The sequence below is a fragment of the Lissotriton vulgaris genome, chromosome 9, assembly GCF_964263255.1.
Source record: "Lissotriton vulgaris chromosome 9, aLisVul1.2, whole genome shotgun sequence".
Lineage (NCBI taxonomy): Eukaryota > Metazoa > Chordata > Amphibia > Caudata > Salamandridae > Lissotriton > Lissotriton vulgaris.
Window position 1 is genome coordinate 929242249 of NC_141697.1, and position 14246 is coordinate 929256494.

The 14246-nt window shown below is 42.7% G+C and overlaps 1 protein-coding gene across 1 annotated transcript in view; it reads left to right on the forward strand.

Annotated features, from left to right (window-relative positions):
* Window positions 1-14246, forward strand: part of BSN (bassoon presynaptic cytomatrix protein) — a 767226-nt gene that overhangs the window by 580096 nt on the left and 172884 nt on the right. The gene's annotated exons all lie outside the window — the stretch shown is intronic.

Here is a 14246-nt window from a genome sequence, read left to right on the forward strand (position 1 = left end):
ATACCTGACTTCATGTCAGCAGTCTTCAGTACAATGATTTAGTTTGCCCAGTCACCTAGCTCAGCCCGCAGTAATCACTGACGCCACTTCATGATTCTTCAGTATCATAATTGCATTTGCCCAATCACCATAGTCGGCCCCAGCATAGTTCAAAGTTGTTTGGAAGCCCTCCGGCACCGTCCCACGCAGCACCGCCATCCGGGAGGTCGAACACTCTGACTGACTTGTGCAGCATTTACTACACTGGACTGCAGTGCAGGGCAGGATGGCTGCTAAGGCAGTCACACACCACCACTCTCCGGCCGCAGTCCGGTCCGAGCCATTATGCCTGCCAGGCAGCAGATGAGCGGTGTATTCCTGGGGGGACTTCCACCCCTAAAAAAATTGAGTTTTATATAGCGCAAACTAGAGTCAAGACATCGGGTATCAGAGCGCTTTACATGAGCACCAGTTTCATTACAGATGGATGCATTCATTTTTGTTAGGCACTGGGAGATTAAGGGATTTGCCCAGAATCACTGGATGCTGAGCGACATTGCCGACACTCAAATCCTGTTCCCCAGTTTCGAGGTCAAAGGCCGTAGCCATAAACCTACATCGTCTCTCGAGCAGCCTCCATAGGCTGGTGCAGTATTCCCATTCTGCAATGTGGCTGGTAAATGTAAATATAAATCCGTATTTGTAAAGCGCGAACTTCTCACCATTTCGGGGCTCAAGGCGCTGATGGCCGTCGTGGAAATTAAGTGAGCTATTGCCCAGAGTCACATGGTGCTGAGCTGAGCTGCCGCCAGAGACCGAACCATGAACCCTGTGCTCCGAAGTCAGCTGCCCTGGCAGCTGCACCACACCTCTGAGTTTGACAGTGTCCATTTTAGTGCATATGAAAGGTACACGCAACAGTCAGCTAATTCCCCCAATTTCCTGCTCCTTTAACTTGAAAGTTACAATGATCTCCCTGTAAATTGACATCCACTGACATTCTAGCCCGACTTAATGCTGCTACGCAAGGTAATGGGCTGTTTTGCTAATGAGCCGAACATATCTATACTGGGAAAGCCACCACCAAGACTAAAGCGGGCTTCTAAAATACACTTGATAAAGCAATGCATGCCCCTCCGTTTGCCCCCCGCTTCAGCATACACCCTCCCCACAGGTGACTCTGCGACTCGGATCCAAAACCTTTCCCCACTAGCTGCTTTGAAATCCAACAAAATTCCAATCTTGCAGCCACACCCCCACACCCCTCCCTCATCCCATGAGCTGGGCCAGAACCAGCAACTGCATCCCCTGAAGCTCATAAAAAGCCACAAAACAAATCCTAATAATGACACAGATCCTACAGCGGGGTTGACAAACACCATGGTCCAACCCTCCCTCCTTTTTCGCGAGCCCAAACAAACCCTGCACCATTAGCTTCATTAGCTAATACTCCAAACTGCTTGCACACACACCCATTAGAGAGCTATTCCCCACCATGGCAATCATGGCACAAAGTCTGTACTGCCTCCTGATACACTACACCCGCCAGTGCCAATTGCATCTTACGTCACTGTCCTATGTGATCCAGAATCCGGATCTAAACACACCTGCATTGTTCTTTTGGGGGGTGGGGGGGAGGGGCTTGGGAGCTCCATGCTTAGTGCTTCAGCAATAAAAAAACTACATCTACCCTACCTAGAAAATATTGTTACCCCAGGGCGATAACTCCTCAACAGTCGAATCTACTACCAAATGCCCTCTACACCTCTACCACCCCCATCCGACCATTTAAAAAATGTGCGCCCTCGCATGACCAGAAAACATATGATGCTGGGCACATACCATATACTATGTTCCATAAACCTCCTTATTGTTTTTTATAATCCCTATGCCACTGTTCAGACCCGGCTCGGTAACCCCAGGCCAAGTTCTAAGCCAAAGACTTCCTAATTCAGAATTCACCTGTTTTGTGACCAAACATGAGTCTTTCCCCGCCCCAAAAAATTAGACTGTCTAAGGGGATGGGAGCTTCACCGCTGCGTTCCCTAATAGCAGTAGCAAGGTTCAGGCACAGCAGCAAGGTCGTTGGTGGCAGCCAGATGAGGAAAAAACAGGTAACTGTGCGGAGAAGTACTCCCCCTTTATCCTCACTTGGCTGCCCCCTCAACTTCATTGGGTGTAATTTCTGATATTTATATGTTTCCCTGATGTTTATTGCTTGATTATGCTTGCGAGAAAATGCCACTCATAATTACACTGAAATTATGAAAATGTCACACATAAGCAATCTGGAACCTTGGCAGCTTTGCTTTAGGGGACACTATTCGTTCCTCTAATTCTCCAATTTTTACACAAAATGTTTGCAGTATCGAAACATACATTACTTTATTTCTGTACTGCCTAGAAAAGCTAATGCTTCTGTAAACCTGCAAATATCATATTTTTGAAAAATAGGCATTGGCCATTGGCACCTCAACCCAGTTTAAAGTGGACAAAAAAGAAAAAAATAGTATCAATTTAGTAGATTATTTATCACACAGATGTTGAATGGGAATCACACTATTTTTCCAGCATGCAGTTAAAAAAGCATGTGGAACTATCCTTAGCCTACATGCGAGAAGGAGTGCTCAGAGGTATGGCTCTCCACCCCACCCAACCTTCCCATCACGTAATGGTGGCCCATACTAGTAAAGAGTACCTTCTCATGAAGTAAAGCTTGTTTTTCCTAGTATCTAGGTTGTAAAATTCAAAACTATTCTACTCATGCATAACAATAAATTCCATGGTAAAATATATATTCTTAAAAGTGAGAGCTTTAAAAACGTAATCCTGAAGAAGAGTCAGCCACGTCCCAAGATGTCTACCATTCTCCGGAGTTCCAACATGGCTCCCTTTCCAGGGCTATGGTAGGGCCCCTAGAGAATGCAGTGAGTTCCAAGAATTTAAAGTGATGCTCTACTTGGTGATTAGCTCATAAATATGGAGGTCTCCTCTTGCCCCTATAATCCAGAGGCATAGCCCCTGAACAACTGCAGGAGTGAGGTTCCGTGGAATGGCTCTGGTGTCACCAGTGATGCACCTAGCTGAGGCCAGAGTGGGCTCAGAGGAGGGGGTTATAGAAGGCCCCCAGGATTCTGGCACTGCACTGTTGTGGTGATAGAAAGGCCTATGGAAGAAGCCTGCTACAGAGGTGCGATGGCTTACACCTATTTGTTTTGGTCTTGTCCACTGCTTGAAGGCTGATGAGAACGTAGCTGAGGGGCAGGCACCCAGAAAGGGGAAGATCTGAGACCTTATTGCTATTTCCCACACAGCTCCTGGTTCCTGCTGTAAGTAACTCCTCTTTGTAGGTGTTATGTATCCAAAGGAGAGTAGACAAAAGGGACTGAAGGCAAGCAAGACATTTTTGCACCAAAAGCATCTAATTTTGGAGGAACTCAAGGAGAAACCCCTGACGGGCTGGATGCCGACAACCCAGTTCTGACTTGTCTCTGCAGGTATCTCTTCCACAACTGAGTCAATGACATCCTGCTTTGGAGGGGTGATTGAAGGAAACCAGACCAGTATGGTGAATAATGAGGAGGCAGCAGACAGCTTTGTTCGCTGGATCTCTGCCCTGAAAAGAGAAAGATGACACATGGTCTTCATCTCAATAACTCGAGGATTTTGAAAACTGGGCAGTGGTCACCACAATTTAAATAAAACTGGAGAGCTTCTTGGAAATGAGGCAAGAGCTGCCTACCTCAGAATACTGGATGTTCTCCTTCTGGTTGAGGCATTGAAATAGGCAAGGTCAATAGGAATCCTAAAACCCACTTCCACCACCTCCACGACCACCCTATCAAGGTCAGGGGGACGGGTTGAAAACAAAATGTCAGTACTTCAGGTGCAAAAGTCCACGTTCCTGGGCCTCAGTCAGACAGCCCGATTACGAAGCAGAAGCTTCAAACAAAGAAAAGGTTCTACGTAATAGGACCTTTACTGCTCTCCAGGTCTGAGGATGAAGCATCAATCAGCGGTTTTCAGTCTGATGCTTCCTTCCGCCCCTGGATCTATATGGGGGCCAAACTGTGACATCTGAAGGTGCTATTTGGATGGTGGAATATTGTGTGCTTATACCTGTGGCATGTATTTTGTTCTGTTCCTTCCTCCCCCCTCACCAGGCCCTCACCCTTACTCCTTCTGGAACTAAGTGTCATGACCCAACAATGACCTCTGACAGAGTGACTATGTGGATATATGGAGCTGTAATTCTCTGTGCAGTGCTTGCACGACCCTACCGATGTCTGAGGTGTTACCGGGGTTGTTTGTTTGATATTATACATGTTTCGGTTGATTCAAATCTAACTGAAAAATTCTTATGAGTATATAATGATACAAAAGCATCACCTACATCCAGTCGCCGGAAAGAAAAAGAACAAGCATGTTGAAAAGAGCAGGTAACCATTTTGTGAGTGACAATTAATATTGGTTGCCCCTACCTTCTATTCCATCAGCAACAAGAGGTTACCCAGTAAGAGTGGAACAGCTTTCTTTATAGGTCATGTCAGTCAGATGACTGTTGATTTCCCCACCTGTACACTTCTTCATAAACTGTGGGCCTGATTTACAAAGGTACACGGACACTTTTGTGTACGTTTTTGATTGTTTGCCTTTCACAAAGGGATTTACAAGTAGTATCTTTACGCAGGGCGGGCTCTTGGGCGGAGTGATCGGTGCCACCGCACCGGGTGCTGACTTGGGGTGGGGGCGTTTTAAGCCCTTGGCTGCTGGGACTATTCCCCTGCTGTGCTGTGGGGCGGGGGCGCGCACAGCACCCCCATGCTCATGACGAGTCCTGCTCGTCATGAGCCACGGTGCTCTGGTGCTCATGACGAGCTGAGCTCGTCACGACCACGCCCGTTTAATGGAACGCTCAGCACAGCAGGGGAATTAGCCCAGCGTGCGAGCGTGCCACGGCCCATGACGAGCTCAGCTCGTCATGAGCATCGCAGCACCGTGGCTCATGACGAGCTGAGCTCGTCATGAGCATGGGAGGGGTTAAAAGCACCTGATGCTGCGTACTTTGTCCCAGCAATCATCAGGCATCAATAAAAATTACAACTCCTGTGATTGGTGTTCTTCCTGGAGGAAGACCAGAGCTTTGTCTAGTGAAAGTTTTGACTCATCATAGCACAGAGGGTTAATACGCCTGCTGCAAAGAGCGTGTCCCATCCACATCACAAAGTGCATATATTATAAATAGGTCAATGGGTTACCGCTTTTGTCAGGAATCCTTTTGTTTCTTGCAGTTTATATATTAAAATTCTAATATAGAGCAGTGAGCTATTAAGTGCCATCAAAGAGCTGCATGCAAACTGCAAGGAAAATATTAGAGCTATATATTTTTTGCCCAGTCTTTCATTGTCCTAATATTGCAAAACGGGTTAATTTGTCAAGAAAACAATTCTTATTATTAAAGAAAACCCCTAACAATGGCGTTACAATTTCAAATTCTGAATTTGTGTTTTTCCAGTCCAAGGACTCTTAAACTATACTGCCTACCAGTACGGATGAAATGTGACTCTTGCTCTTGTCTTATGTAACATTTCCTATTTACTGATTTACACATCGATGATTGATTGTCTCTGTGCAATGCGTGTGTGATGTAAAGTGTTCTGACATCTTAAACTGGTATGAGTGGAGCTATAAAACTAACTGAATCTATGAGACAGTGGTTATGGAGACTTGAGGGGCACTATTAAAGGGTGCTAGTGAGGGAATCCCTGGTAGAGGTGGTCATTGGGGGGAACGCCAACAAACATTGTCGCACAGGGCGCCACCAGTGCTAAAGCCGGCCCTGTCTTTATGAATGTAGAGCCTCCGCTCATAAAAAGATCTATCTTACTATATGTGGAGACTCTGCCCTCGTAAAGATACTGCTCATAAATCCTGTACCTTTTTATGTGTGTAAACACCGCACTTGTAAAGATACTACTCGTAAATCTCTTTGTGAATAGAAAACAATTGTGAATTTATTTGAAACGATAAGTATACCATTGTAAATCAAACCCTTAGTGTATTTGAGAACGTTCTAGTGGTGTAATCTTTTTCAATAAATCTGAGAAATGTAGGGCAGAATAGCACTCTAAACCCCAAGGACAAAAAGTCTGAGATAGGATTCTGGTGTGTTTTAAATGACACCAGTTTCTGATCATATGACCTTGTTATTGTTACCATTCCCAAGAGGTCTTGTAACCCACGTAGGCAATCACTGGGACAGTGCTTTGGTTGACCAGACTGCCAGGAAAATGTGCTTTCCCCTTAAGGGATATAAGGGATATTTGTACCTATTTGATAGTCCCAGTAACATGTATGTTTTGAACATAACACTGTTTATATCAAACATGTTATCTGTCAAATCTAGGACTGCTATCCAATATGTGTCTTGTTACAGTTAGTGGCTGGGAAAATGAGGTAACACCCACCAGCTCCAACATATCTTTGTTTGATGTGGTTCTCACTCATCTAGTTTAACTGGTGTCTGATACCAGTTTAGTGTGACTTTAACTGTAACTGTCTTCCCTATCACACTCCCGTAAGTATTGTGTGTTACGGTGTATATATATATATATATATATATATACATATATATATATATATATATATATATATATATATATATATATATAGATATAGATATAGATATATAGATAGATAGATAGGTAGATAGATAGATATACGAAGGCCTCTGGCCGAAACGCGTAGGTCATTCTGTTTGTTTCCTGATGCACCTGATATCTTGCACTTTGCACTTTAGAAACTGAATGAAGAAAAAATATCTGAAAATTTTAAAATGTTAAATGCCAAAACAACTTAAACATGCCTGAACCTCTTTGCTGTGGAAAATTGCTGCCTTGTCTGTGGTCTTCTGGGACTGTCTGACAGTATGGACTGAAGAACAAACACAGCAAATCCTCTTTCTAATTCATATATATATCACACACCTGTGAGGCATAGGAGAGGCGTAACCACGTGACTGGGAGTGGTCACAGCAAGATAAAAACTAACAGCAAAAGAGCCCCCTTAAGGAGAACAAACTGAAACAGGCACTGAAGAGTCCATTCTAAGGACAAAATGCGTCTGCCAAGCGTTTCAGCAGCTTCCTTTTAATGCTTGTGCAACTTCACTCAAATAAAGCGGCTTTTCCAGTCCCCCGGAGCATGGTCACATGGATACTGACGGAAGCAACTTTCCCCTCCTGAGGCGGAAGCCGGGAGGTCTCTCCTCTTACTTTGTGCATCTTTAGCATATTGTGCATTTTAAACTTTGCTTTTATTTTAAGGCTTGATTTAATACGCTTGGAGACTTCCTTGTGCTCCCTTGTGCTTTGTGTCCCCTTCCCCCCTCCCTTTGCCACCGGACCGCTCTCGGCCGAGCATCGACGCCGAGGGTTGGTTTCTGGGTTTGGCGGCCATATTGGGTGTGGGCCCGGCGGGTGACGCGCTCTAGTAGCGCTTAAAAGGGGCTTAGTGAGCCCGTGCGAGCGATACTGACAGAAGCAACTTTCCCCTCCTGAGGCGGAAGCCGGGAGGTCTTCCCTCCTACTCTGTGCATCTTTTAGCATATTGTGCATTTTAAACTTTGATTTTATTTTAAGGCTTGATTTAATAAGCTTGGAGACTTCCTTGTGCTCCCTTGTGCTTTGTGTCCCCTTCCCCCCTCCCTTTGCCACCGGACCGCTCTCGGCCGAGCATCAACGCCGAGGGTTGGTTCCTGGGTTTGGCGGCCATATTGGGTGTGAGCATCGACGCCGAGGGTTGGTTCCTGGGTTTGGCGGCCATATTGGGTGTGGGCCGGGTGGGTGACGCGCTCTAGTAGCGCTTAAAAGGTGACGGCTATGCCTCCGCGCAGCGGACGCGTACAGCGGACGCGCCGGACCTGCGCCGGAGTCGTGCCAGAGTCCTGCCCATCTGCGCCCGTCCACGCACAACCGGTCACTAGGGCCCCCCCCCCCCCGCTCGTCGACTGACATACTCTTCGGGTGAGCTACACCAGCTACATTCTAGCACTCTTATATTACCCTCAACCATCTTAGCTAAATTAAAAGAGTCCAGTATATTATCCACTGATAAGAGCATCACGGGGTATCATCCCAGCTTGAGGTTAACTAGTCTAAACACCAGATCTCTACAAAAACACCATCTCGAAATCTTCACTCTTCTCCAGGATAATGATATTGACATTCTAACTCTCACAGAAACGTGGCTGGGCGATAACTCTCTACCTGATATTATTGCCTCTCTCCCTATTGATTATGATGCAATTTGGCATAATCGTGCCGACAATGCCCGGGGTGGCGGAGTAGCTATTCTTTTTAAAAAACATTTGAAAGCTACTAAACTAATGGCCGAAACAATTGAGTTAGCGGACATTCTCGGGGTGAAGATTACACTGAGAAACACCTGTCTGGTCATCCTTACAGGCTACCGCCCACCAAAATCTACTACATTGTTTAATGACCTATTGACCCCAATAATTTCAGACAACTGGACACGCTATCAAAAGGTCCTTATAACTGGAGATTTTAATGTCTATTGGGACAACTTATGTAAAGACGGGGCAAATAGATATATTACCCTGCATATGGTCAGATCACTACATGACAAACTGAGACATCCCAGTTTATGGCCTTTTGCCTCAACCTCCACCCCTCAAATCCCAAAAAGTTAGACAATGGAAGAAAATTGACTCAGAAACTTTGTCAGACACTCTTCTTAAAAACTCACAGTCTCACGATGTGCATGGAGACCTTGATCAGGAATACTTTTATCTTATGCAAAATCTTGGCCAGGCTATTGACCAAATAGCACCTGAAAGAAATCAAAAGATAAATAGAACGGTAAACGGAGCCCCATGGTTCAATTCCTCCTTGAGGGAACACAAAATTAAACTACGCTTGTTAGAGAGACGTTGGAGGAAATCAAACGATCCCGTTGATAAAGATCACTATAAATCGTTTCTTAAATTCTACAAAACCTATATTCAATCAACTAAAGCGGAGTACTATGAAAACCGTATTAAGAACGCGGACAATGTTCAAAAAGAAACCTATAAGATTCTATCTGAGTTGAGTAAAAAAGTAGAAAGATCAGAATCTCCCATTGATTGTAATACCTTCCAACACTATTTTCTTGACAAAGTACAAATTATTCCGACTGACATTAAGAACACCTCTAATAATTACCCTTGTCTCCCACATCCCCTACCCCCTCCGCCAATACACACCATCTCTAAATTTCCCCCGATTGATTCTATGGTCTTAGGACAGCTCATGAATCGAACAAAATCTGGCTCCCCTGCAGATCCCTGCCCTCCCAGTATCTTTCGTATGGCACTTCCTGCCTTTGGAAGCCATTTTATCTCCCTACTAAACAAATCACTAGATTCCGGCCAGCTTCCATCTAGCTTTAAAGAAGCTCGAGTTAGGCCCCTAATAAAGAAGCCGGGGGCTGATCCCATCAACCTAAAAAACTATAGGCCTATATCTCAGCTTCCTTTCTTGTCCAAGATTTTGGAGCAACATGTTTTGATGTCTTTGTCATCTTTCTTGGAGTCACACCATCTTCTCCACGAACGTCAAGCAGGTTTTCGGGCGCATCATAGCACCGAATTGGTGATGCTTTCGGTGCTTGATGAGCTCAGAGGTATGGCTGACAGTAAAAAACAGAGTGCCCTGATATTATTAGATCTGTCAGCGGCATTCGATACTGTCAGCCAAACCCTGCTCTTGGACAGATTTGCCACGTTTGGGATACAAGATGTAGCCTATAAATGGCTAAAATCCTTTCTTTCTGAAAGATCTCAGAGGATTCAAGTGGAGGATTGTACATCAAACCTGGGTACCCTGAAGTGTGGAGTCCCCCAGGGATCTGCCCTGTCCCCACTTCTTTTTAATCTTTACCTGCAGCCCCTAATTGACTCTTTAGTAAGCATGGGCTGTAAAACCTTTAACTATGCGGATGACACTCAGCTGTTACTCAGCATTGATAACACTGCATCCGCACAGACCCATGCTCAAAAAATACTTAGCTATACGGTGAATTGGATGACAGCAAATTCGCTGAAGATCAATCCCGACAAAACGGAGGTCCTGGTGGTTTCATCTGAAGCGTCTCCTTGGGGTGATTTGTTTTGGCCGCAAGATCTTGGCCCGACCCCTAAACCCTGCACCAACGTTAAAAGTCTTGGCATTAAGATCGACCATGAGCTGTCAATGGTCAGCCAGATCTCCTCAGTGGTTGGGACCTGTACTAACTTAATTAGACAGCTACGTAAGTTAGTCCCTTTGCTTTCCCCCTCCACGCTCCGGACAATTGTCTCATATATGGATGAGTATTAGTGTGTAACAGGATGTATAGGTGTATGAGTACATATGATGAGTAAGTACATGCATGAGTGACTATATAGAACTGTTGGTGAATTAATGGATGTTTATGTAGATGTTGGAATTACCTAATAAGTTGTTGTAATTGGTATTGGTTTCTCCTTTAAGAAAATGTTAGTTTCTATTTTTGAATGTGTGTGTCAAAGGTTATTTTATGCTGATAGGAGGTCTGCCACTTTGTCACAAGGATGTCATCAGTGATGTCATTTGAGATGTCATCAGTGATGTCATGAGTGATGTCACTGACCATGTCATGAGTGATGTAATATGTGACGTCATCAGCAGTGCATTGCACGCGCAAGTTATGGTGAGTCCAACTAACTATAACGTGGGAATTTCAATGGTTTTATGCGAGTAAAATTTCCACCTAACTATAACTGGTGTGAAACCTATGTTTTTTTCAGTGAATTTAATAGGTTTTTTAAATGCTAATTCCTAACTATAACTGGTGTTAAACTTATGGTTTTTTCAGTGAATATATATATATATATATATACATACATATATATATATATATATATATATATATATATATATATATATATATATATATATATATATATATATATATATATATATATATATATATATATATATATATATATATATATATATATATATATATATATATATATATATATATATATATATATATATATATATATATATATATATATATATATATATATATATATATATATCCTTAACATGTGAACAAGGGCTGCAAAGCCCGAAACGCGTCATGGTTGGGTGATTGAGAAAAAACTGGAAATAAACAATTTACCTGAAAGCTGTGGTCTGTCTCCTGCTTCGCCGGTCTGGCTGGATCGGAGGTGGTGTTACGGAGTTACTTCTTATATATATATATATATATATATATATATTACCTACTGGCGGTCGCCAGTAGGTATATATAGTTAGGATTTTTTCTCTATGGGATTTTTGAAAATTCTATGTCTAATAACTTTGGCGTTTGTGGACGCAATTGGCTGAAATTTTCAGGAAAATGGAACATTTTGTTTCTGAGCAGCCCCTGACAATTTGGGGGGGTTTCATCAAGGGGGGGCCGAGAAAAAAGGGGGGTCCCAAAACGCTTTTTTCCCATGATAATTTCCATAGGGCGGTTGGCCTCACTTTTAGCTCGAACGGCTGAATGGATTTGCACGAAACTTGGCAAAATTGTAGGGACTGTTAGCCGGATGTGCCTTTGCTAGGTCTCAATATATGTGCTCCAGTGGATTTTGAGTAATTTAGGTTCAAAAAAAGATATATATCTGGGCGGAGCCTAACCACACATCTGATCTGATTGGCTGTCAGCACTTCATCCAAGAAGTGTTGGCAGCCATCTTGGGACCAATATACATGATAGCACCTCATTAAAAAGCATTGTAGTTAATAGAGGGTTTTAGGACTTTAGTTACATTATAAATCATTTGTTGATGGTACCATACTCGTTTTAGGAATAGTGGTGGGTTCTAAGGTGATTTTACCATGTGAAAAAACCTTCTGCTGTGATATCATGAATATTGTTTGAAAGAAAACTAATATCTCATGATTTTCCCACAGTGGTTTGGAAGGGGATCTATAAGCTAAACTGGAAGCATATTTTCTGTAAATTCACATTATCTTTCTCAGTCATGTGAAAATGAAGTCTGACATTCTCAGTAAAACATGTACATCCAACAAGGACAGAGACTGTCAGTTGATTCCTTTGTGTTCTACTGCAGCCTCCTAGAGTGTTCTAAAGAACAACTAGAGCGCTAACAGTCCTACTTATTACAAAGGTATGGCACACCTGAAGCCATCTTGATTGGAATAAAGTGGTAACTCTTAAAACATTTAATTTAAAAAGAAACAACATGAGGGGGTATATTTTGCCATAGAAAGTATGATTAGTGCTGCAGAATGAAAAATTAGGGCACATTTTGAGTGACTTCTCAAATCCTTTTCTATTTCATTAAAACATTCTGACATGCAGTCTCCCAAAATGGCCACCAGAGACAAAAGAGCCCAAATGTAGCCCAAATATCACCCAGATGTAGCCCAAGTATAGCCCAATGACAGAATGTCCCAGAGTGTTCTAAAGAACAACTAGAGCGCTAACAGTCCTACTTATTACAAAGGTATAGCACACCTGGAGCCATCGTGATGGGAATAAAGTGGTAACTCTTAAAACATTTCATTTAAAAAGGAACAAAATGAGGGGGTATATTATGCAATAGAAGGTATTATTAGTGCTGCAGAAAGAAAAATTAGGGCACATTTTTAGTGACTTTTCAAATCCTCTTCTATTTCATTAAAAAATTGTGACATGCAGTCTCCCAAAATGGCCACCAGAGACAAAAGAGCCCAAATGTAGCCCAAATATCACCCAGATGTAGCCCACGTATAGCCCAATGACAGAATGTCCCAGAGTGTTCTAAAGAACAACTAGAGCGCTAACAGTCCTACTTATTACAAAGGTATGGCACACCTGAAGCCATCTTGATTGGAATAAAGTGGTAACTCTTAAAACATTTAATTTAAAAAGAAACAACATGAGGGGGTATATTTTGCCATAGAAAGTCTGATTAGTGCTGCAGAATGAAAAATTAGGGCACATTTTGAGTGACTTCTCAAATCCTTTTCTATTTCATTAAAACATTCTGACATGCAGTCTCCCAAAATGGCCACCAGAGACAAAAGAGCCCAAATGTAGCCCAAATATCACCCAGATGTAGCCCAAGTATAGCCCAATGACAGAATGTCCCAGAGTGTTCTAAAGAACAACTAGAGCGCTAACAGTCCTACTTATTACAAAGGTATGGCACACCTGAAGCCATCTTGATTGGAATAAAGTGGTAACTCTTAAAACATTTCATTTAAAAAGGAACAAAATGAGGGGGTATATTATGCAATAGAAGGTATTATTAGTGCTGCAGAAAGAAAAATTAGGGCACATTTTTAGTGACTTTTCAAATCCTCTTCTATTTCATTAAAAAATTGTGACATGCAGTCTCCCAAAATGGCCACCAGAGACAAAAGAGCCCAAATGTAGCCCAAATATCACCCAGATGTAGCCCAAGTATAGCCCAATGACAGAATGTCCCAGAGTGTTCTAAAGAACAACTAGAGCGCTAACAGTCCTACTTATTACAAAGGTATGGCACACCTGAAGCCATCTTGATTGGAATAAAGTGGTAACTCTTAAAACATTTAATTTAAAAAGGAACAAAATGAGGGGGTATATTTTGCCATATGAATTATGATTAGTGCTGCAGAAAGAAAAATTAGGGCACATTTTGAGTGACTTCTCAAACCCTCTTCAATTTCATTAAGCAATTCTGACATACAGTCTCCCAAGATGGCCACCAGAGACAAAAGAGCCTAAATGTAGCCCAAATATCACCCAGATGTACCCCAAGTATAGCCCAATGACAGAATGTCCCAGAGTGTTCTAAAGAACAACTAGAGCGCTAACAGTCTTACTTATGACAAAAGTATGGCACACCAGAAGCCATCTTGATTGGAATGAAGTGGTAAGTCTGAAAACCCTCAATTTAAAAAGGAACAACATGAGGGGGTTAATTTTGCCATAGAAAGTATGATTAGTGCTTCAGAAAGAAAAATTAGGGATCATTTTGAGTGACTTCTCAAATCCTCTTCTATTTCATTAAAAAAATTCTGACATGCAGACTGAAACATGCACTTTGAATACCAGCAGCAGACGTCCCTGGTGAGCAGTAGCTTTACTACAGTGATCTAATGTGCAACTAGAGTGCTAACATTCAGAATTTATGCCAAATGTGTGACACATCTGAATGCCTTCTTGATGGAACCAAAGTAAACAAGCATTGAAAAT